This window comes from Rattus norvegicus, chromosome 14 (assembly GCF_021556685.1).
Source record: "Rattus norvegicus strain SHRSP/BbbUtx chromosome 14, alternate assembly SHRSP_T2T, whole genome shotgun sequence".
NCBI classification, from domain to species: domain Eukaryota; kingdom Metazoa; phylum Chordata; class Mammalia; order Rodentia; family Muridae; genus Rattus; species Rattus norvegicus.
Genome location: NC_141547.1, coordinates 8472889 through 8498965, shown reverse-complemented (window position 1 = coordinate 8498965; position 26077 = coordinate 8472889). Strand labels below are relative to the sequence as shown.

General features: G+C 44.3%; 1 pseudogene; it reads right to left on the bottom strand.

The window, feature by feature from the left end:
• Nucleotides 1-24098, bottom strand: part of Set-ps15 (Set nuclear proto-oncogene, pseudogene 15) — a 30104-nt pseudogene extending 6006 nt beyond the window's left edge.
• Between the last annotated feature and the right edge of the window lie 1979 nt (nt 24099-26077).

The window sequence follows — 26077 nt, the reverse complement described above, 5'->3', positions numbered from 1 at the left end:
AACTCAGTTGGTAGTAAAAAATTATTCTAGATTCCATTTACTGTTATTCCAGGAGTATAAGACCACCCCACCGCCCCCATGCTGGGCAAACCACGTTCAGGTTCCTGGTCTGGCTTGGTTGCCACCCTTTGGAGCTGTTATCATTTGGAAATCCCTGCTGAAGTGGGTGTGGATTGGGACACAGGGGCAAGCTCCTAGCTCCCGGGTTCGGTGTCTCAGCCTCAGTGCCTTAATAACTGGTAGGTGGGACACCCTTCCCTCAAATAGAAGGAATTTATTCACATGTTCCATGGAAGACAGACCCAGGAATTACCGGTTGTTCCAAATGCACCCATCACCCAGAAGTAGATAGAGCCTGAGTAGAGTTTTCCACATCACTGTCACGGGTACTTGTCCGGTTTGGTGTGAACAAGCCAGAAGCTAAGCCACAGAAGGTTTCGACTCTAGTGGTATTGTAGCAGCTATAGCCCATTGCTTTCTTATTAAACATATAATTTTCCTCTGGTTCCAGTCATTCCCAGAACGCAGAGCGACAGTAGAAGGTAGCAGAGGCTCTTGGGAGAGGGATGGTGGCCACAGGGCTTTTGACCCTTCGTTTAGTCCACTCACAACAGTGGATCCTTCATCTGCCCTTACAGTAGGATTGAAACTCAAATTGGAACTAAATTAAGACCCAAGATGTGTTTTATAAGTATGAAGAAAGTCCAAGGTATAGAGTCTATGAAGAATCAGGAGTTAAATTTTAAATTCTAAGATTAACAAAATAGGAATGGGAGGATAGGAGAGCCAAGATGTAGCACTGAGCAGCACACAGCAGAGACCCCGAGCCCATGGCAGTGGCCACCTGCCCAGCTAGTACATCCTTAGTGGAGGAGCTGAGAACTTCCAAGACACAAGACTCCAGATAGCAAGACTCTCTTGCTCAGTTCTCAAATCCAGTGCTCATAGTAGCCTTTAAGAAGATTGGAGCAGAGACTGAAGGAAAGGCCATCCACAGCCTGCCCCACCTGAGGATCCATCCCATATACAGCCACTGAACCTAGACACTGTTGCTGATGCCAAGAAGTGCATGCTGGCAGGAGCCTGATACAGCTCTCCGGAGAGGCTCAGCCAGAGCATGACAAATACTGAGGTGAATGGTAGCAGTAAACCATTGAACTGGGAATGGGGTCCCCATTGGAGGAGTTAGAGAAAGGATTGAAGGAGCTGAAGGGCTTCACAGTGCTATAAGAACAATAATATCAACCAATCAGAGCTCCCAGGGACTAAACCACCATCCAAAGACTACACGTGGAGGGACCCATGGCTCCAGCTGCATATGTAGCAGAGCATGGGCACCAATGGGAGGAGAAGCCCTTGGTCCTGTCAAGGCTGGATGCCCCAGTGTAGGGAAATGTCAGGGTAAGGAGGCAAGAAGGGGGGTGGTGGATGGAGGGACACCCTCATAGAAGAAGGGGAAGAGGGATGGGATTAAAAAAAGAAGAAAAAAAGATTTAGTTTTAGTCTTTGACACTTCCATCCATGATAAACTAGTCTTTTCCACTTCCATAACTCTCCCCTATACCCCGTCTCTTCTCAGTAAGTCTCCTCGCCTACTTTCACATCTGCATTGTGTGTGACTCAGTAGTTTAATCACTACTGAAGAAAATGACCCCCCTCTTCCAGTGGCCGTTAACTCTCACTAGTCCCCCAGGGAAGGAGACAGCTTCACATGCCTTTCCTCTCTCTTAATGATGAGGCCATGACTGGCCTGATCTTGTGCAGGTCTTGCTCAGGTTTTCTGCAGGTGACACAGCTGCAGAGAGCTGATGACTGCAACAGTTAGGCCACGTCCACGGTCTTTTTGCTGTGATCCCTTTTAGGTCAAAGCTTATGTGGCTTAGGTGCCAGCAAGCAGTGGAGTGGAGGCTTATTGTGGGGACAAACATTAAGGCTTTTGATACCTGGATCTCTACTTAGTTATTCCCCAAATTTCTCTCGCCTAGATAAGAAATGGAGAGAGGAAGAGGAAATACAGAGGAAGTTGAGGGAGAGGGAGGGAGGTGGGGAGAGAGAAAATGAACTGTTAATATGATGTCTGATACACGGTAGGGTATATGTAATAAAAAAGCATTTCTATTTAATTTACTGGTTACATTTTTAAACAAAACTCACCCTGTTTTAAGATTTATTTTTGTACTTTAAATTAAGAGCATGCATGCATGCATGGATGTCTATGTGGGGTAAATAGCACAGTTGCCCAAGGAATGCTGTAGACTCCTTGGCACTGGTGATTTTGAGCCTTGAGGTTTGGGTGCTGGGAACTGAACTTAGGTCCTCTATGACAGCAGTGTGTACTCCTAACTGTGGAACCATCTCTCCTTCCTTATTGCTTCTTACATTTTCCCCCCAAGTTTAAAGTCTTTTTTTCAAAAAGTGACTCATGACCTGTAGACACATTCTTGCATGTGTGACCTTCTGTCAGTCCCCAGTGCTGCATGGTTCCAGATAAAGTGCCTTGATTTCTTTAGGGTTCTAAATATCTGGGCTTTTGTTATTTTTTATCACTCAGTTTTCATGGTGCTTAAATGGCATTTTCACATGTACTGGGAGGCAGTTTCTTTCTAAGTTGGAACATTCCATCCTCACTAAGATAGGAAGCTCATTAAAACAGGAAGTAAGCAACTCAAAATACCTTCAGGAAGTCCCTGAAACTGACCAGATTCACTAGAACCCTCCTTCTCTAAGAGTATAGAACCAGTAAAGACTGTTTCAAGTCACTCTCAGAGAAACTCAGCTGCCTGGAAGAAGCAGTGATCAGGGAAGTTGCCTGGAGGAAACACAGACCAGGGAGCTTCCTGGCAGGGGCTCAGACCAACTTGGCCACCCAGAAAAGATACTTCCTATTTTGCAGACTATGCAGCAGGCTGCAGGTTTCCCACCTTTGTGAGCTGTCCCCCATGCTGGAGTGGGCTTTATTCATGCTGCTGACTTAAAGTCTCTTAAGCTCCTATAACCCCTCACCTATATTTCCTGTAAGTAACCAACAAAAAACCCTTTGACTTGCTAAGTGGGACTTTGGTGGAGTCTGTACATGGGCCTGTTATGGGTTCACTTGGGTGAGTGGACCATTGTTCACAACTCTCCAAAAACAGTGTCACGCAACAATACATTCTTTATAATTAAAAGTTAGACATTTTCTGGTGAAATAAACTGTGTTTTAGTATAATGTCTACATATGGCACATACAACACATACGATCCGTATGTATGTATGTATGTATGTATGTATGTATGTATGTATGTATACATATTTTTGTCTAGATAGTAATATTTAGTTTAGAGGTCCCAGTTTCCTTAAGGCCACTTCCCTGAACTCCATATCATACTTCTAAATTATTTTTATTCTTTTCTCTTGCAACATATCTCAAGTACAGTTTCCCCTCTCTCTCTCCTACCTCCCCTCTCCCCCAGATCTACTTCTCCTCTGTTTCCCTTCAGAAAAGAGCAAGCCTCCCAGGGATAGTAACCCTGATAGATACTTTAAGTAGTGTCTTTAATTATTTAAATTATAAAATTTGTTATTATACCTAATAAAATATAAATTCTAGTTGAGTCATTGTACTTCATTAGTTGGAGAATAACTACAAGGAAAAGAACTATATCCATATTCAGTGCAAAGACAACTTTTAAAAGTATTTATTTCTATGGGGGGGCTGAATATATTTCCATAAGTCAGGCGTCTTATTTTTTATTAATCATTTTATTTGTTTACATTCCAAATGGTATCCCCCTGCCTGGTCTCCCCTCCATGAAACCTCTCATCCCACCCCTCCCCTTTGCCTCTCTGAGGATGCTTCCCTGTCTACCCACTCATTCCCACTCACCCCTCTAGCGTCCCCCTATGCTGGGGCAACAAACCTTCACAGAGCAAGTGCCTCCCCTCCCACTGATACCAGATAAGGCAATCCTCTGCTACATATGTAGTGGGAGGCATGAATCGGTCCGTGTAGACTCTTTGGTTGGTGGTTTAGTCACTGGGAGCTCTGAGGGGTCTAGTTAATTGATACTGATGCTCTTCCTATGGGCTTGCCATCCCCTTCAGCTCCTTCAGTCCTCCCCGTAACTCTTCCACTGGGGTCCCGGGCTTAGTCCAATGGTTGGCTGTGGGTACCTGCATCTTATATAACACTGCAAAACAGAAAATCAACATATTTCTTTTTTGTTATGTCATGATTAAAGGCAAGTTCTCTCTGACTTATAATGAAGAAATTTGATATCTGTGTGTGGGAGGATTGCTCAGAACCAATCCTGCATGGATGACAGGGTGTGACTGCGTGGTCTCAATATTCAATTAATCCTATCCAGTTTACAAATGGAAGATTTAAAAGAATACAGTGTATACTCCATATCTCCTCCTGTACCCAACTTCACCTCTCTTCAGGCCAAGGAAGGCAGTGTTTAAGATGCAGAAAGACTTGGTCTCAGGGTGGTGACTTCCTGGATACCTCAATCCATCTCATCTAGAGAACCAATTGCCGTGATCACTGAGGAGCTTCCAGTAAGAGGATCTCCAATGTGTTGTCCTTCCAAGCTGAGGCCAAAGTTCATGTAAAACTTCCAATGGAGGCAAGTGCACTCAGTTCTGCCTTCTGCTTGCAAAAAGATCTTTTATAAGTCTACTGCTCTGTTTCACGTGTTATCAACAGAAGGACCAGTACCAGGCAGTAGGCATTTGTCCACGACGAAGGTTCTAGTACACCTGCCACCACACTTTTACAGGTATTCAACAGTTCCACAGAGCAGGGACTCTGAGCCAGTCAGTCAGAGGAGCTTACCGTGCTGTCCCTGGATTGTTATATGGAGGTTTACAGGACGGGTACTGACTTTACTCTGTCAGGGGAATATTCTTTGAGTAGATGACATTTGACCTGAGGTTGTCAGAAAGGGGCAAGGTTTCCAAGGAGGACCGTGGGGAAAGAGTCATTCTGGGAAGGTGAAGAAGCATGTTCAAAGTCCTAGTGGTTCATTATTGTCGATGCTAAGTCTGTGTACAGGGTGTGGGAAGACAGCAGTCTGGAAATGAAGCTAAGATATGGTTCTCCGTAGCAGGTCCCAAGTGCCATCCAAAGGAGCTTGAGCCTTTCAGTCCTACACACAGGGACACACTGTGGATTCATCCGAGAAGAATCACTGATCTAATCCAAAAGATCACTACAGAGCCATTGCAAAATGAATTGGAAAGGTGTGATCCTGGGGAGAAAACCCCAGCCAGCATTAATTCATTACTTCCTAAGTTCTGGGTACTAACACCCAGTGTGTGGAGGAAATTGTCTTCCCTTTCAAAGATTTGGAGCCTTTCTGAGTGTGCACTTAAATATAGTATAAATATAGTAATATATCTATATAATAATGAAATTAAATATAGTAACTTAAATATAGTAGAGTTTTTTAATTGGGTATTTTTATTTACATTTCAAATGTTATCCCCTTTCCTGGTTTCCCATCCATAAACCCCCTAAGTCATCCCCTCTTCCCATTCTTTTTTTTTAAAGATTTATTTATTTATTATATATAAGTACACTGTTGCTGTCTTCAGACACACCAGAAGAGGGCATCGGATCCCATTGCAGATGGTTGTGAGCCACCATGTGGTTGCCAGGATTTGAACTCAGGACCTCTGGAAGAGCAGTCAGTGCTCTATCCACTGAGCCATCTCTCCAGCCCCCCTCCCCATCTTCTATAAGGGTGTTCCCCTACCCAACCACCTACCCCTTCCTGCCTCCCTGCCCTGACATTCCTCTGCACTGGGGGGGGGGGGTTCAGCCTTGGCAGGACCAAGGGCTTCTCCTCCCATTGGTGCCCAACAAGGCCATCCTCTGCTACATATGCAGCTGGAGCCATGGGTCAGTCCATGTATAGGCTTTGAATGGTGGTTTAGTGCCTGGGAACTCTGGTTGGTTGGCATTTTTGTTCTTGTGGGGTTGCAAGCCCCTTCAGCTCCTTCAATCCTTTCTCCAACTCCTCCAACGGGGACCCCATTCTCAGTTCAATGGTTGGCTGTGAGTAGGTTTTTTTTAAACTCTTATCCTTCAGTGTGACCAAAGTACTACAGGAGTAACAGAGGAGAGCTGCTTATTCTAGGAAGACTAGAGAAGATATGAGGACCGGGAAACAGAGGGGAGGCTGCATATTAGCTACAGAATTGTATCATGTGTTTGTGAACTAGCAGTACACTTCAAATATGGTTTGTGACAGTCTGTGATGAGAAGGAAACATGAAAGCTTGGTGGCCATACCAGTTAGCATCGGACTTTATTTAAAGTGAAGGATTGGTGGCCATGAGAGTTAGCGTTGGCCCTTAGTCAATACGGAGTTTGTAAGTAAGCAGGATTTCTAAAGCATGGCGAAAAAAACCTTATATTTACAGGAAAAATTTAAATGTTGGATATTAATGGGAGTCTAAAGAGTTCATATCTCAGTGTACCCAGTTATAGACTATAACTGTCAAGTCTGGAAACCCATGTAAGCCTCTGTTGCCTTTGTGGATAAATTCACACCTTCTACCTTATCCCACAGGTCTGAGGGAGGCTGGAATAGGTACAGAAACCTGGGAGTAAGCTGCCGGGAAGTACTTAAATAATGTTAAGTGTTAAATAATGTAATTATGACTTGAAACATCTCATTGCTTTAAAGCCCAATGATTAAGAGCAGAAGACTGGCTAAGAGGTTGTGATAACCCAGGCCGGGGTAATGGAATGGTCAGAGGTGGGGTCTTTGGATAGCCCAGATAGGAGACCCTTCACACCCATTTTAGTGACAGAATGGTTCATGGTGGGGCTAATCAGAATGTAGTAAGAGGAAAGGATGATGAGAAAAAAAAAACAATGAGGTTAGAGTCCGAATCACTCATCTTTTCCAACAGGATATTTAAGATATATACGGAGGCTAGTCTTTGAGATGCAAGCCGTGGGGCACCACAGGTGAATTATGTTTCCGGTGTTATACATAAGAGTCCAGGAGACTTCCAGAAGGAGGGATCTATGAAAAGCACAAGGTCAATGATGGTCAGTGGACTCCAGGCTGGAAATTTGTGATTGGGGATGGTGACTTCTAAGTGGACGGGGAACTTTAGGCTATGGGAATGACAAAATCTTTTTTTGTTTTTTTATCTACTTAACTCTGCCATCTTTAAACCACGTCAGCCACAGACGAAACATAAAGAACGGATTTGGCCGTTGTACTGGCTGGTTTTGTGTGTCAACCTGACACAAGCTGGAGTTATTACAGAGAAAGGAGCCTCCCTTGAGGAAATGCCTCCATGAGACCCAGCTGTAAGGCATTTTCTTAATTAGTGATCAAGGGGGGAGGGCCCAGTCCATTGTGGGTGGTGCCGTCCCTGGGCTGGTGGTCTTGGGTTCTATAAGAGAGCAAGCTGAGCAAGCCAGGGGAAGCAAGCCAGTAAGCAGCATCCCTCCATGTCCTCTGCATCAGCTCCTGCTTCCTGACCTGCTTGAGTTCCAGTCCTGACTTCCTTTGGTGATGAACAGCAGTGTGGAAGTGTAAGCTGAATAAACCCTTTCCTCCCCAGCTTGCTTCTTGGTCCTGATGTTTGTGCAGGAACAGAAACCCTGACTAAGACAGCTGTGTTCCAATAAAAGCAGATTTATAAAAACAGGGAGACCAGCAGATGGGTCCACATGTTATGTAACCCACTGTAAACGTGGGGTAGATAAGTCTGAGGAAGGCTGGGAGGGGGTGGGTGGGTGGAATGTATCCTGGGAGATTGAGGCTGGAGCAAGGAAGCACTAACATCCAGTATGGGTGGGTGGAGAAGGCCAGGGAATTCCCAGTTGGACTGTCGGGGTTACAGAACCATAGCCTCTTCTTGACAGCACAGGAGAAGACACTGAAGCTAAACATGACTGCTGTGTTTCACTAATCCTATGGGGAAGCCTACCGAGAGATGGTCCAGGTGGAGGACCGTTGCTGCGATGTGTGCTTTACCTGTTCCAAACTCCTCTTCACGGCTGCCTTCCCCCAGGTCTACCATTTCCATTCATTCACCTTCACTTTCTGAAGGTTCTCACCCCGATCTGTCGCTCCTACACCCCGAGGCACCCACACCAACACCAGGTGGGTGAAGTGATACCCATGCAGCCAGCCATTATGAGCAGCATAAACAAATGACAAATCTCCGGGCACAGGAGAGGCAACAAGAGGCTGATCAGTAGTTCCAGTTATCTTCCCTGCGTGTTTATTGCAGTCTGGTGCAGTTATTTCTAAGGGCCTGACATTGATCGACAGCTTCTATTAAGCCCCATCCAGGGCAGCTGGATTGAACAGATACATTAAATAAAGCGGTTATTGCTTTTCATGGCCGTTCTGTAAAATATCACCGCTAAATAGCTTCTGCCATCGCATGCAGTTAGGTACATGGTTTTAATTTGAGGGACTGTTTTATAACATTGCACAATTGACACTGGCCTTTGTTTCCCCTACAATAATGATTGTGTACATCCTGCAGAATTGATGGGCTGTCCTTTGAGGTGGAGCTGGGAGGCGGTTGGGAGGAGGGGGGCCCTGGCTTTGTTATCCTCTCTCTTCTCTCTCTTTCATACATGCCAGGTTTGTTACTTGTTTGTGGCCAGGGCAGGAACAATGTCAAGGGAGGGCTCTTATCTCAGGATGCTGTAGTGTAGGGACCGTAAGGCTTCTCCTGGAAACAAGATAAGCACAGCCCTACATGCACAGAGAAAGATAGGGGTGGGGCTGTGGGCGCCCTATTGAGACGACAATGGGAAGCCATTGGGCACCTCTTACAGCTCTTTCTTGTGACATGGAAATCTATGCGTGTGGATCGGGTGCATACAAGCATGAAAATAAAAGTCCGGAATGTTCATTGAATAATGATGCATTTGGAACAGGATTATGCTGTCCAATGATAGCCTTGTTTTATCTCCGGGCTAAACGCTGGGGCAGCTGTGTGCTTTGGCACCGTGTTCAGTCCCTCCTTTGGTGTGCTGCATATTAATCCTTTATTGAAGTAATTAAATGTGTGCTTAATGGCGATGAGCTGGCTGGCTGAACGTACAATTGAATTAGCAGTTATGATTGGGAACGTGCTACACGATGAACTAGATGCAATTACTGTAGGCATTTCTCTCTCCGAGTCAAATCTGGCTACATGACATGACTTAATTAGAGGTTGTTAGATACACTGCTAACACGAGCCTCTTGTGGGTGTGTGTTTCAGCTAGAGTGCCTGTCTCCAGTGCCCAGTATTCACCCTCACACCAGCCTTACTCCCCCACTCATGGCTCTCCCGCCGTGAAGACAAAGTCTGACATTTCATAGGACGGACGGGAGCTCACAGCCACAGCTCCAGCAGGATTCTCCTTGAGGAGTCTCATATCACAGCTCCTGCTCTTGGTCCAGGCGAGCGAGGGCCGGTGCTATGAAAGGCTTTGTGGACTCGGGGAAGGCATGCTTCCACAGTGGAGGTGTCCACAATGGAGCTTTTGCGTGGAAGGAGACCTACTCATTGAGTCTTTCACTTCCACAGGTGCTGAGGAGAACCTCAGATGCCTCCTACAGAGGACGCCTGGACAGACTGCCAGATCTTTGAGGACGCCTGGATAGACTGCCAGGTCTTCGAGAAGAGTGCTGCTGGCCCGTTTCTCATTCCTTCCTGTGAGCCGACTGATGCTGTGGACTCTTTAGTGAGGGCCTTCCTAGCTCCTCCTCAATATTAGATAACTGAGTGAATAAATGAATGAATGATCTAATCCTGTCCATATTTGGGAATTCCCTGGTGCCTTTTGAGAAATGCTTATGGCGGCTGGACATAGTGGTGCATGTCTTTAATCCCAGTTCTCTAGAAGCAGAGGCAGGCAGATTTCTGTGAGTTTGAGATTAGCCTTATCTATATAGTGAGTTAAGTCAGCCAGGGTTATGTGGTGAGACACTGTCTCAAATTAAAAAAAAATCCAAAGCAAACCAAAACCACCACCACACCACCACCACCACCACAACCTTCACCACCACCATTACTACCAGCACCACCACCACCATCACTACCACCTTCATCACTACCACTACCACCACCACCACCACCATCAACACCACGACCATCACCACCACCATCACCACCTTCACCACCACCACCACCACCACCTGCACCACCACCATCATCACCACCATCACCACCACCACCACCGCCACCACCACTACCACCACTACCACCATCATCACTACCACTACCACCATCACCAAACAACAAAATAAAATAAAGAAAACAACAAAGAGTTTATGACCAAGCTTCACCCCTATGCATTTCATTGTCTGGGTTAGATCAAGGCAATTGATTCTAACTGTACAGAGACTTGAGAAAAGCCAACCAGCCAAAATAGTTTTCCTCTTGGATGTTTTAAAGTCTGGTCACCGCCTTTCTTTCTGTCATGCCTCTTGAACTCTGCAGCACCTCATTTAAGGCTGATTCCCAGCCGCATGAGTTATGGTGGAGGTTTGGCAGGTGGCAATGGGGTAATGGCCCATGGTTGTCCTCACCGGATGGACACAGCGATGGCTTCCTCTTGTCTCTCTGCTGTTCCTGGGTGACCTGGGAAACATGGTCCTAAGATTTATAAGTCCATCAATTACTGACCTCCCTGGTCTGCCCAACCAGCAAGGGCTCTCATTACTCATGGCCCCTGTTTTGCTTGAAGTTATTTACCAAGCAGCTGATCGATACTCTGCCAGTGGACAGTTGGGATGGGAAGGCCCCAGCAATCCATTTCATTTTCCTTTGCTCAAGATGGTGGCTGGAAGCTGGAGGGACAGGGCCCTGTGAAGAAGAAGAAGGCATACTCCGTTGTCACTTCTGACCGTCTAAAATGCTTTATTTTCATTTGAGCATAATGAGCCTAGAGTTCTGGTCACCGAGAGCTCCTGGGTCTACTTTACAACCTCCATTCTCTATCCTAGGGCCATAAATGAAACGCTCTCAGCCCTAATGACCACAGCGACTTTCCCCCGATCATGTTATTGCTCCTTTGGCACGTTTATTGCATTCACATGCACTAATGGATGAGTTTGGATATGTTAACAATTTATATATCATTTGATCCTAAAAGAGAAACCCCACCAAACTAACTCAGCCCCCACGATTGAGTACCTTTTAAGGAGTATAAATGAATTTAATGCTTTAGAAAGAGCTTCTGTAAATTATGAACATGACACCTATTACATTAAGCTGCATTAAGCATTAATACATCTTCATTACTGGTAAGTTGCCCAAACCTCCAAGGTTGAGAAAGCTGCCTGAAAATGTTCAATGTGACCGTCACCTAGGCAGAGATTGATGGCTCTTTTTGGGGGGCCGCTGTGAAGGATGCCTTTTGACTGGATCCTTCTTCTGTTCTCACACAAAGAAACGTTAAGTGGTGTCTGTCAGCATTCCCCAAAGGCTGGTTTCTAATGGGTGGGCAAGAACTCCTGTGACCACAGTGTGCTGCTATTCACTTACAGGTGCTGGGTAAGAATCCGTGAGAAGGGGGGAGCGGGAGATGTGACTCTTCTTGTTGGGGACGCTCACCTACCATTGTCACAGTAAAATGTATAGTTATTAACGGCATTGTGGAGAATCAGTGCTATCATTTCCCGACTGTTTAGCTTGGCCAGCACTGTTAAGCTTTTCATAGTTTTATCTTATTTAATCACCCTCGTAACCTTGTGAGTTGGATTTTGTTCATAGGGTCCCAGGGTACTGTGTTGATTACCCTAGGACCACTACAACACAATTATCTTGAACTAAGTGCCTTAGGACAATGGACTCCCATCACAGTTCTGGAGGCCGTGAGCATGGGATCAGCTTGGTGAGAACATGATCTCCATGAGCTCTGGGGAGAATCTGTTCCCTATACCTTTGTTTTAGCAATAGCAGTCCTTAGTGCTTCTTGGCTAGTCCCTGTGTCTATGTCTCTCTGCCTTTTGAAATTAGTTTATCTTTTATTTATCATTCAAGAATTTCATCCATATAAACATTATATCTTGATTATAGCCACTCCAACTCCTTGCTCACATTTCCCCGTATACCTCAACACATGCCCTTCCACCCAATTTCGTTTTTATCCTCCCCTCCCCCTCCTCCTTCTCCTCCTTCCCTTCCCCCTCTTCCTCATCCCCTTTCCTTCCCCTCCCCTTCCTTTGCTTTTCTCTCCCTCTTGTTCTTGTGACAAGTCTGGATTAGTGCTCTCCTGTTGGAGTGTTGGCTTACCTCACTAGTTTGGTGTGTGGGTAACCAAGCCGCAGTGAGTTTCTGAGTTCAATGGCTGCCTCCTGTCCAGAAGAGAGCATTTCACAGCAGCACTCTCTCCACATCCTCCAGCTTTAAGAGTCCGACCATCCCCTCTTCTGAATGTCTGTGTCTTCTTGTACGGATGCCACTCACGGTGTATCACAGGCCATTCTGTTCCAGAATGACCCCATCTTACTTTCCTTATATTGCAATGACCTTATTGGCATATAAGGCCACATTTTGAGAAAGGGATTGAGAGAAGGGAAGGGAGGGAGGGAGAGAGGAAGGGAGGGAGGGAAAGGAGGAGAGGGTGGGAGAGAGAACAGTTGTATAAACATGCATTAACAATGTGGCACTTGTAGTTTATTCTTTGTGAGTAGATTGGTAGGTTAGTTTTGGAATTGCTACTAAGTATGGACAAACATCACGAAGACTATTGGCTCAGCTTTGATGAAGGGATTTTGCATGATGTCACAGGACGACAGACACTGTTAGTAACTGCAAATCTTTCTGTTTGCTTCCGAGCCAGGAAATAATTTCTTTTGACAACAGTAACATTCCAGCTGAGGTCTATGTATGTGATAAACTTTTATTCCACTGACAATAAGAAGACAGGCTCTCAGACTGACAGTGAGAGATAAAGAAAATAGACGAACTTGTGCAGCTGTCCTGGAAGAAGAGCGTGTGACCTCAGCATCAGAAGGCCCAGCTGTGGAGTTGGACCAGCTGGCTGAACACCTGGATTCATGGCTTGCTTTACTTATCTCTAGTTAAGACATTTGTAGGATTTCTTTCTCTTTCAACTCTTCCTCTTTATTTTCCTCTTCCTTTTTATCTTCCTCTCCTTCCTCCTCATTTTCTTCTCCCACCTCTAGAAATAGTCTCATATAGCTCAGAGTGGCGTAAACTTAGCATGTAGCTGAGGACGTCCTTGAACTCATAATTCTTTTCTCTCTGCCTCTGGAGCACTGGTATTGCAACTATATAACACCATGCCCACTCAAATCCTTGATACATAAGTGTACAACAGTATCCACTTTATACTGACTGTTGCTTTAAACATTAAGTGAGATGACCTTTGTGAATTTGTTAGAATGGTGTTGACATCAGTGTTACTAAAAATGTAAAGGAAATTAAGCTACTTGTGGAAGTTGGCACAGGAACATTTTGAACACTTGGGTGAGTGGTAAATATTTTTGTCAGCCCCTTTAGACTTCAGGTGGGAAGGGAACATTATTTTATCAATAATTCTCACACAGCTCCTTGGTAAGAATATTATTGACAAGGCCGAGGGGACAGTTGTGGAAGAAGTATGAGGACTCAAGTTAAATCTCCAGAATCCATGTGAAAGAAGCAGGTGGAAAGGCTTGTAATCCCAGATTTGGGAGAAAGCAATAGATAGAAGTAGGCAGATTAGTGAGCATCAGGTCAGTGAGAGACCCTGCCCCCAAAAACAAAGTAGAAGGCGTTCAAGAGGAACAACACTAGAGAGCTTCTTCTGGCCTTCTCACGCATATGCACACATGTAAACACACACATGCGCACACACATGTACACACACACATTCACACAGAAGGATGCTGGGTGCAGGGAGAGGGAGATCCAGACAAGAGATATATCTTCATGATTTCTTTTGGCTGCTAATTTTCGGGTTTGATTTATTCTTGTTTTTTCCATAACCCTAAGGTGCAATACATTTTTATTAGAGATTTCTCTGATATTTAAGTTGAGACACAACAGCCAACTCTTCTTTTAGGACTGTTTTTATTGCAGCCTGTAGGTTTTGGTACAGTGTGCATTCATTTCCATTCAGCTCTATGAGTGAAGAAGGCTCCCATTTTACTTCTTTGACGACCCGGTCATCACTTAATAGTGTTTTCAAATAGCTATTGCCATTATTCCTGGTTGCTCATCTAACTGGGTGGTAAGACGCAACTGCCCAAGATAACACACGCTTTGGTTGGAAGACAGAGAGAAATCAATCTGGAATGGCCCTGCAGTTTTGTTTTGTTTGTTTGTTTGTTTTTAATTCTTACTGGATAGATTTCATAGTTTCTACAATGAATACAGATCATAATACAGGTCGCTGGAAGGAAAAAATATCAATGGTCTTATACATGGCTGGACCCTTTATACTACAATACTGTCTTAGGGTTTCACTGTTGTGAATAGACACCGTGACCAAGGCGACTCTTATAAGGACAACATTTAATTGGGGCTGGCTTACAGGTTCAGAGGTTCAGTCCACTATCATCGAGGCAGGAGCATGGTAGATGTGGGGCTGAAGGAGCTGAGAGTTCTACATCTTCATTCAAAGGCAGACAGAAGGAGACTGACTTCTGGGCAGCTAAGATGAGGGTCTTAAAGCCCACACCCACAGTGACACACCTATTCCAACAAGGACACACCTCCAAATAGTGTCACTCCCTGGGCCAAACATTAAAACCACCACAAATCCCAACCCGTCAGGCGAGACCTGTCCAGTGTTGGCACAATGGTGTCCTGACTGTTAGGGGTCAGCAACAGGAGGGAATTCATGCCTAGGGTTACAAACCTTGTTATAGTCCACAGCTAGGGAGGTGATAGGCCCTATAGGGGGATTTAATGTTGTTATGTAGCTAATTGGTCATGTTATCAAACAACTTTCTAAATATTTATGCTTTATTCTCATAGATGACTGGTGGGGGTTGGTCTGGTGCTGTGTACACATATGCTAAATTCTGTACCCCAAGATCTGGTTGCTCCCAGACAAGAGAATTCTCACATACACAGAATGGTCTATATACCTTGTCCCTCAATTTAAAGTTAATTGGTTGATAAAATAATTTATTTACAATTGGCTGCTGTTCTCAGCCTTGGTCAGAAAAGCTTATTTATTATAGAGGGCAATGGTTAATGGATAAATTCATAAGTAGTCTAAATGCTCAGTTCTAAAAGAGACATCTGTGTTAATCTTCCCCTGATGGCTTAGAACATTTCAGAAGAAGGTGTGGAAAGAAGGTAAGGGCTGGATGATGGGAGGGAGAGCTGGATGATAGGAGGAACACTGGATGTTGGGAGGGAACACTGGATGATGGAAAGGAGAGCTGGATGATGAGAGGGAGCCAATGAATGCTGCCTTCCAAACATGATGTGGTCCACCCGCTTATGAACACCAACATCTGTGGTTACCTACACAAAGCCTATTCAAGACCAACCCAGAAAAATCCTAACACAGATTGGAGAGGTGTTTGTGGTGGTCTACCCCTACCTGAGGAATTGCTGGAAATTGTTGGCAGCAGGGGGACAGACAGTCATTTATCTTTGTTGTTGTGACCGCTGGGGACTGTAGTAGCTGACTCCATGCTCATGCAAATAGGGTAGCATTAGTTAAATGTAAAATAAGAAGACATGAATTTGTGTTGGGAAGAAGTAGGACTTAGAGGGAAGAAATGGAGGGGTGGATATGACCCCCAGTTAAATTAGAACTTCATGTAGACAACAGATAATATTCTAAAGTATGCCACAAACATGCATGAGACATAGACTGGAAAATGATTCACTTTTTACTTAAAATTAAAATTTAATAAAGATCGTCTGTATCTGGCAGGCCCATTAAATAGATCTGAATGAAGTTCTGCTTAACTTTCATCATGACACTTTTGGAGGCTTTTCTTCCCAATGGATTATGAAGTATTTCGCTTATGTTTTTCTTATACATTGTATTCTTTTTGTGTGTACTTTGTTTAACTTTAGGGATACTTATATCTGAATGGTCTTGAAATGATTCTGCCACCAGATACCCGACAACATTTGCCAACATTTTTCTTATCAGATCCTGAGGGAGGTGAACAGTGAGTGTCCTGACTGATCGGGTAGAGGCATGGGATGCTAGGAGGCATACAGTGTGCATAAAGGCCCCATCACTCAGGATTATTCAGCAGAAAACATGGCGGATGCTGTTGAGAAACTCTGACTCAGATATTTGAAAATAGTGGTTTTAGTTTTCAAATATATCGTGGTATAAAATATCCTGCTGAATCATCATATAAACAAATGCTGTTTTCATTCTCACGAGTTTATTTAAATGCTGCAGCTTTTCTCCTGCTGTTCGTCTTGAGTTTTACCTCCCATGTGTTTGATGGAATACAAGGAATTATTTTAGTATTGTTGTGGTTTGTGTATGCTAAGCCCAGGGAGTGGCACTATTAGAAGGTGTGGCCTTGTCAGAGTAGGTGTGTCACTGTGAGCGTGGGCTTTAAGACCCTCATCCTAGCTGCCTGGAAGCTAGTATTCTGCTAGCAGCCTTCAGATGAAGATGTAGAACTCAGCTCCTCCTGCACTATGCCTGCCTGGATGCTGCCATGTTCCCGCCTTGATGATAATGGACTGAACCTCTGAACCTGTAAGCCGGCCCCAATTAAATGCTGTTTGTATAAGAGTTGTCTTGGTCATGGTGACTGTTCACAACAGTAAACCCTAACTAAGACAGTATTCTCCTATTTATTAAGGTTTACTTTGTATCCTATTATGAAATCTGTCTTAGGGAATGGCCCAGGGACTCTGAGAATGGTGAGTATTCTGCAGTATTTGGGTGGAGTATTTTATTTTGTTGTTGTTATTTCTGTTTCTTTAAACTTTAAACTTATTGATTCTTTGTGAATTTCATGTCATGCACCCCAATCTCATTCATCTCCCCGTCTCTCCATGTTGGCCCTCTGCCTTTGCAAACTCCCACCAAAACAAAACAAAACAAAACAAAATCCTACTGTGGAAGATTTGGTCTGCACAGAGTACACATTATTGTCTAAACAGCTTCACTTGCAAATGTTCATTGCAAGGAATCATTGATCTGTTTCCAGGCTTCTAGCTTCTACGCTATCAGTACTGGATCCTCCCCGGAACTCCTCTAGGGTATTCTGTTTTTGCCCTGTGTCATGGAGATCCTGGAGTTTTGGATCTGTAGAAGCAGCCCCATCATGCACTCTGAAGTTCATCGATTAGGTACATGTTGTGGTGGGTTAACTCAAAGTCCTGAAATGCTCTGCTCACCACTTCTCCTGCACCATGCCGCCAAGGTCCTCTCCCACTTTGCCCACGTGAGGGGTAGTAAGGGGCAGTAAGTGGCAGTAAAGGACAGTGAGGGGCAGTAAGGAGCAGTAAGGGGCAGGACCAGCTCTCATGCCCTCAGGACTGGTTCACCCCCTACACCAAAATCAACACTACTGTACTGCCCAGGTGAGGTGTGGTGCCAACTCTCCCGAATGCTGCAGTTAGTGGGGACCAGGGGGGGAGGTTTCCCACTTTCATGTCCTTAGGGACCAACTGTCCCACATTGCCCAGGAAAGGGATGGGGTCAGCTTCCTGACTGCCACAGGGATTGAGAGGGAGAGCCATCTCTCCTATACTCATGCCCACTGCATGATAAGCAAGGAGCAGGGATCGCTCTCCTGTACCCACTCCATCAGGGCCAGTTCCATGATGTTGCCCAGATGTGGTTTGCAGCCTGCTCTCCCAGAGTGCTGTAGCCAGAGGGGCAGGGACAGCTATCCCACTCTCTGGGTCAGCATTTCCATGCTGCCCAGGGGAGGGGTGGGGTTAGCTTTGTTCTGCCCTAAACCATCTATACAGCCCCAGGCAGCACCTCAGAGTAGGACTGTTCACATGACCTTTAAAGGTAACACAGACAGTGGTCACTTTCTACTGCCCCAGCCTGGGGGAGGTCACAGTGAAGCCTGCAATGTTGTCCATTGTTAATTTGACCTGTGACATCATCTAATTCAGGTGTTTCTCCATTTTCGTTAGGACGACCTGAATATTGATAAGATTGGGTTATGGAAGTCACCCACTGTTACTGAGTTGAGGGTCAGACTGTGTCTTTTTTTAAAGATTCTTTTCCTATTATATTTTGCTCTAGATATTTTCCCCCAAATGAATTGAGAACCATGATGCTGAGACCTCAGAATCAGGATGACTTAGCACAGAGGGACAGGGAGGAAAGGACTGCAACTCGCTCCCAGAGACTGGAGAAATTTAAAAAATAAAAAGAAAATGAAAAGGAAGGTTGAATCCATAGGTCTTCTGTCTAGTCACCCTTGCCTTCTTCCTCACTCCTTCCTCCTGGTCAAACTCATCGTCATCTTCTTCACCCTCATCCTCATCTCCTTCTTCATCAATATCCTCCAACTCTCCTCTTCCTCCTCCTCCTCCTCCTCCTCTTCTTCTTCTTCATTATCCACCTCCTCCTCCCCCTCCTCCTCCTCCTCCTCCCCTCCTCCTCCTCCTCCCCCCTCCTCCTCTTCCTCCTCCTCCTCCTCTTCTTCTTCTTCTTCATTATCCACCTCCTCCTCCCCCTCCTCCTCCTCCCCTCCTCCTCCTCCTCCCCCCTCCTCCTCTTCCTCCTCCTCCTCCTCCTCCTCCTCCTCCTCCTCCTCCTCCTCCTCCTCTGTCTCTCCTTTATCATCCATATTGGGAACCAAATAGTACTGCCAGGGATTTGGCCGACTATCATCTTTGATGACCTCTTCTAACTCAGCACCTACATCAGAATGGTCAGTAAACCAGGTAAAGAAGCTCTCTGCCCCTTCCTGCTGCCACTTCCTGCTGGCCTTACTCTGCGTTTGATGTGAGCGTTTTTGTCAAATCCTTTCCAGATTTCTATTTGATTTCGGTGGACTTTGAAGATGGGTCACCACTCTCCTTTAGATGAAATTCTTTGGAGAGAACTTTATTTTCAAAGTAAGGATTTTCATCAAAATAAAAATCTGTTCTGTAACCTGACTTAATGCCTTCAAACTCTGTCACTTCAACTGTGGTCATATAACTAATGCAGGACCCCCTTGTCTTCCTCCCCAAGCAGTGCAGACACCTTGCAGATGGTTGACAAACGTGGTTATCTAAAAATTTGGGATTTTGGCGATCAATTCTGACCTCTTCTGAAAAAATGGTTGGTGGAGTTTGTTATATTTTTGTTCTACTTTAAAACTTTCCTCACTGGCTTGTTCATTGAGTCTATTTCATTGTGTACTTCATCAATACACTCGATTGCTTCTTGCTGTTCTTTTTCTCCCTTCCGCAGGCCGGGCGAGGCCAACTTGTCCTCCATCTTCTGGGCAACAACGGGTCTGGGTTTCTTGGGCTGAGGCAGGATTGTAGACTGCCACTTTGGGGCCGTGGCACGAGGGAGGTGCCAGGAGACAGAGGCCAGAGGCCTGATGCTCACAGCAGAAAGAAACTTGCAGGAACTGAGGAGGCCTCAGGTGTGGGAGACTTACGTCAGCCTCCAATCTGTGTCTTTACAACAAATTGACATTTGACTTATGGAATTCGGTGTACTGGTGTTCAGTGCACTTATACTGAAAATTGTAAATCTCTCTTGATCAATATGAAATGTCTTTTTTTTGTCTCTTCTTTGTAATTTCTTTTGTCAGATATTAAAACACTAGGAACTTCTGCTTGATTCTTAGTTCCATTTTGCTAAACTATCCCTTTCTGTGTTTTTCTACCCTAAGGCTTTGTCTTACTTACATTTCTATTGCTGTGATAAAACACCATGAACAAAGCAAAGCTTTGGAAACTTCGCTTGGAACTTACAGGTCCAGAGGGGGATAGAGGTTCATCCTAGATGTGTGTGTGTGTGTGTGTGTGTGTGTGTGTGTGTGTGTGTGTATCGAAGCAGCAGGCAGGCAAGCATACATGTTGGAACAATGACTGGGAGCTCCCATTTAGATCTACAAACAGGAAGTAGGAAGAGAACACTTGAACACACCTCCACCAACAAGGCCACAACTCTTAATCCCTCCCAAAGAGTTCCATCAACTGGGGACCAGGTATTCAAACATATGAGCCTATGGGGGCCACCGTAGGATGTGTTCATCTTTGATGGCAAGGTATGTATCTTGGAAGTGATAAATACACATAGCCTGTATTCTAATCCGTTGTGTTGTGTCCTGATTGGGAAATTGAGTCCGGTACTATTTAGAGCCATTATCAAAAAATTTGTATCAATTTTTGTCACTGTTTTGATTTTGTAGTGTGTGTTTTGTAGGGTATGGTGTTTCCCCATTTCTAATTTACTTAACTACTTAACTCTCCTAATAGGGTTTATTCTTTTGGGTAGCTTCATGGATGTGCATTTTTTTTTTATTCTTGAAAGATTCTGTGCTGGTGCGTTTTATGCCAACTTGACACAAGTTAGAGTCATTTGAGAAGAGGGAGATTCAGCTGAGAAACTGCCCCTTCATGACTGGCCTGTAGGAAAGCCAGTGGGGCATTTTCTTGATTTATTATCGTTGTACGAGGGCCACGCTCATTGTGGGTGGTGCTACCATGGGGAAGATGGCCCTGGATGATCTGAGAAATCAAGGTGAATGGGCAACAGGGAAGAAGACACTGCCTGTGGCCTCTATTTCAGGTCCTTCATTCCTGCCCTGCTTGAGTTCCTGCCCCAACTCCTTCACAGATGCACCGCGATGTGGACGTGCAAGCTTATTTCAAACCCTTTCCTCTCCAAGTTGATTTTGGTCATGGTGTTTCATCATAGCCAAACAAACCCTAAGTAAGATCCCCTAAGAACAGAGCCAGTTTAGTTACCAGGAATCGTTTTAGCTTGTTTTTATCGTGAGAAGGTTTTTCCCTTTCTGCTCTGACAGTTACACTGGACATAAGCAGTCTGAGCCAGCTGTTGTCTTTTGGAGTTTAAAATGCATCCTTCCAAATTCTCTTGCTTTTAAAAGTTTCTGTTGATAAGCCTACTGTTATTTTATTCAGCCTGCCTTTGTATATGACTGGGCATTTATCTCTTGCAGCCTTCAGTATACTTCCTTTGTTCTGTATGGGGTTTTAACTAATACATGGTATTCGGAGCTTCTTTTCTGGTCTTGTCTGTTTTAGGTTCTGAACAATTCCCATACTGGAAGGGCTTTTATTTCCTTAGATTGGGCTGTTTCTGCTATGATTTTATTGAGCAGATTTTGTTTTCTTCCGCTTCTATTGTGTAGGTTTGTCCTTTTCATTATGTTCCGTTTGTACCTTCTCATTGATTTTTTCCCCCTGTTATTGTCTGAATGTTTAATTCATCCACCTTGTCTCCCAGTCCTGAAATTGTCCTGTCTTTGATTGGTGTTCTTTTCCATGAGCTTTTCATGCAACTTATTGAACTTTTCATCTCCAATATTTCAGTTTGATTTTTTTTCAGGGTTTGTCTTTATTAAATTACAGTTTCATATCATGCATATCCACTTTCTTATTTCATTCAGCTACTTGTTTATGCTGCCTTGGAACTCATAAGAGTTTATTTGTGTCCCCATTGGTTTATTTGAACATGCTTGTAAGCATTGCTTTGAATTCTTTGAGAATTAATTGAATTCATTTTCACTGGAGACATTACTGGGACTTGCATCTGGGGTAAAGTCATTGGTTATATTTTTTTCTTAATCGTGCTTATTTATACAGTAGAAATGTTTTCAGCATCCAGGAGAGAGGAGCTATAGAAGTGTTGAAATGTTGTTTTTCCATGCCCGATTGAGGGCCTGGCTCAGTAGTTATGCCTTCAGGACAGGTGTCGGGGGAAGAAGGTTCAATTCCCACTACTACTCTGAAAGAACAAGACTGCCTGCAGAAGCAGCATCCTCCCCAGGGTACCCCATTCTTAGAACAGTAACCACCAAATTAAAGGCTATCACCACACCGACTCTAGTCATTCTGGAAGGACAGAAGGGAATAAAAGAATACAACTCTTTGATAATATTGGGGCAGTTGAGAAAAGGCAGAGGAAGGAAAGGTAGACAGAATTAGGGACTGGCAGGAGTGAGCAGAGATGAGGCATATCTGGCTAGAACCAGGGACTAGTGAATTCAAGGAATGCAACTAAGTATCCTAAAATGAGTTCTTAGCATCACGGAGATCCAAAACCAAACTCAGCCCATGATCGTCATAAACATCACTGAATGGAAAACAAAAACAAAAACAATAGAGGAAACAAAACAAAAAAGAAAAAAGAAAATGGGGGGGGGGTGAATAGGGAGGAAATGGGGCAAGAGCAGAACAGGACAGAGCTGGCTTGCTAAGTGGTGTTGGCTATTAAATAACGGGAGAGTAAATGTGAAGAAGAGAATGTTGTGTGGTGTGAAGAATGTTGTGTGGAACTCTGAGTGTAATTTCTCACTTCCTTTCTAGTTCCAATCTCAATTCTCTGGCTACCAGCTGCCAGCCATACCTCTGGGCATTCATTTGGAGGCTGGGTCACCACAGATGTTGGTCCTGTCTTCATAAGTTGGATGTGGATGGTGGCCCAGCCCATTTTGGTATCAGCCTCAGAGGTTCAGTTATGAGGACTGGACCTATTTCAAGGTCATCCTTCTGTGTGTTGCTTAGAACTTAAATCTGTGGCCCCCTGCAGCCTCTGGTTCTGACCCAGGTTTTACCTCTCTGAATACAATGCAGTTCAGATGCAATGTCTTCCCTGAGTCTGCATGTGTCCCTGTTCCTCCCCCGCCTCAAGTGCAAGTTATCTCTCTCTCTCTCTCTCTCTCTCTCTCTCTCTCTCTCTCTCTCTCTCTATCTATCTATCTATCTATCTATCTATTTGTGTATTAAACTAGTTGAGTACTTCTTATTGCTTTAAATTTCCTCTACATTCCATAAGCACATTCCTTTATTATTACATAGTTTTATTAAATAGTATCCCATGGGCATTTAATATATTAGCATATAGGTAGTATATTAATATTATGTAGCATAATAAATTATCCATTTATTAGATTTTTGGTTATCCTTTCTTTTACTATAAAACTTCCTAACTTCATTATTCACTAAATTATCACGGACTTTTGTATCTTTTTTGTCTGGTTGTACTTAAGCATCAACATTGTTCTTTAAATCTGACTCCAGGAGATTTCGAAGATAAAGAAACAGTGAGGAAGAAAGTGGACATGGGCTACAATGTTTCTGCTTGGTCAGCAATTGATGCAAACCTTTTGGTCTCTGTTCCCAGTCTCTTTTCACTGTCTGCAGATGCATTTAAAATGTGTACATATGTAGCAACAGAAAGGAAATAATGTGTAGACTTGAATTCTTGCTCCACTTGACTTTGTAATGCCCCGTGTGAAATATTCTTAGAATACTTTGAATGACTGTTGGTGTGTGCCTTTGGAATATGAAACAGTGTCAAGTTACTCATTTATTTTGTGTGTTCGCTTTACTCCCAGCACTTTCACAATACTTTGGTGAAGAATTCCCATTTAATTGACCCACTGTGTGCATTTCTCCTAGGTTTCCGTTTCTCCGCGGAGGTGATCACTTTGAGAGCTTTGTTCTTTTCAAATCAGATGTTGTTGTGTATACTGCACCTTACACTCCTACGGCTCTCATTCCTCTTATCTGTCTTCCTTTCATTCATGGGGTTAGGAACTCCATGCTGTAAGGATCCCGGTGCCCGGGCCAGTGCATGCAATGTTGTAGAGGCCAGTGGTTTCTGCGTCCGCTCCCTGGGTTCATGACTTTACTTAACCAGCTACAAAGTAGATGGCTTCATCTCCCCTAGCCATTTTATTACTCCCAACATAATAAGCACAGTAACACCTACCTCATATGCCTCCTGTGAGGAATTCATATATTAGTTCAAATAAATGGCTTAGATAAGGAGTTAACATATGATAAACATCAAAACATACAGAGGACGTTGTAATATGTGCCAGAGACTTTATAAATAAAAACACCTTTAGAACACACTGTGCTCCCTACCATTAATTTCATTTCATAGGAGGAGTAGAGTCAGAGACGGGTGAAGTAATTAGTCCCAGGTTACCTGGAAGAGCGGCACAGCCCAAACTTAAATTCCAACATACCGACTCTGGAGTTCACATTTCTTTCCTGAGACAGATTCTCAAAGAGTAGTCCTCGGTGTTCTGGAATATACTTTGTAGACCAGGCTGACCTTGAAATCACAAAGGTCCACCCATATTACATAAAGATATGGCGTAATATCTATCTGTTTGTGTATTAAACTAGTTGAGTACTTCTTATTGCTTTAAATGTGCCTTGTAGTTCACATTTTTAATTTCTATAATTAAAGTGCACAAAGCACTTGAAAGTTATTAGAATACTCAATATATGAAAAAAAAAAAAAACAAACCCCAAACAATATAAACCTCCCTGATTTCTTAGGGTTTGGTTATAGAACTGAAGCAAGTACTTGGTCAGACGTGGTGGATGTCGAGCAGTTTGAAAACTGCTAGTACGTGTTTGCAAATAAAGCTCGGAGTTCAGGGAGGATGCTAAAACATACCTGATGTGTCAGCCTCAAACATGCACTCAATCCCATTGGACGCTTAGGGCTGTGTAACAAAGGTGTGAGCAGTTAGCGATTTTTTTAAAGGTTGCTACCGTCAAACTAGAAACATCTGTTCACTTCCCAGGGTCTTGCTTGACAAGAGCACCACAGATTCCCACTTCAGAAACAGTTATGAACTTCCTCATTTGCATCCTCAGTCTTCCGGGAGTTCCTCAATATGGCGCAGTGAACATAATCCATAAGCAAAACTCACCTCCTTGCTGTGTGTAATAGTTCAATAAAATAGTACCTTAGGAAAACGGGGGCTGGGACAGGAAGACAAAACTTCTTAAATGCCACCCAGCGGACCTGATTAGGATCATGATGTCTCCAGAGAACTAGGAAGCTACAGTTTCAATGAAAGGTGGAGGTGGGAGTTGCTTCCAGGGAGCGATGGGAGGCAAGAAGAGGGCAGAGTAAAGAGAAGCTAGCATTCAAGCCGCGGCTTGTAAGCAGGCATAATGCAGTCTCCAGGGAGCATCAAGAATGTCTGATGACCTTTCTTATTTTCCATGACATGAGCTCCTGGAATCTGGGATATGGGAATCAGCGACACTCCTAAACGTCCTTTGGTGCTCCGGAGAGCTCCTGACCGCAGCTTGCTATCCGACCCACAATGCAGCAGTGTGAGACCAGGAAGCCTTGCATCAACAAATATGGGAAGAAGAGCTGCACCCTGTGATGGGAAAAGAATCTTGTGGGGGTCGGATCCTGGGGGCCGAGGAGGGTCCTGGGGGTAAAGGGGTGGGGTTCCAGGGATGATGCAATCCTGGGGGCCAAGGAGGGTTCTGGGGATGGGGGTGGGGTTCTGGGGACGGGAGTAGCTATTATAAGGCAGGAAAGGGATCAGTGTAAAAGGGAGATGACAGGGATAATGGTTCGAGAACCATTCTGGATACCAAGCGTAGCCAGGAGTACAATGTCCTGGCTAAGAGTTTGTTGAATGAAGGACAGGGACTCTCTGGAAGCGGTGAGGGAAGAGGTAAAAGTGCAAATGCAGACAGAGGCCTGTTTCTCTGCTTCCGCTTCCGGGGGAAGAGAAGGTAAGCTTGTAAAGTGTTTAGCATTCGTTTTTGACCACCTTTTAAGACTCTGAGATGTGCATGTTAGACTAGGAACCACACAATGCAGTCCCTCAAGTCACCGTCAATTATGTTGCGGCCTGGCTAGTCCAATATTTAAAAATCAAGTTAGTGGTATAGTGATCTCCGTGGGACTTTACTAAGACACTGTGAAAACAATTAGTCATCTGTTTGGTGACTAGTATGGGTTTGCAGTAATGATGAGGTGTGTAAGTGACATTCTGAGAGAACTGTAGCATTTATAATAGAATTTGAAAACATCTTGCCTTTCTCTCGGGGTTGGAACCATGGGGACATCTGTCCCCACCGAATCCTGCCTACTACACTCCAGCAGAGGCCATGCTCACGTTCACTTAAAGATTGGTGGAGATTAAAACATTATTTTTTTCATCCAAGTTCATGGACAATGG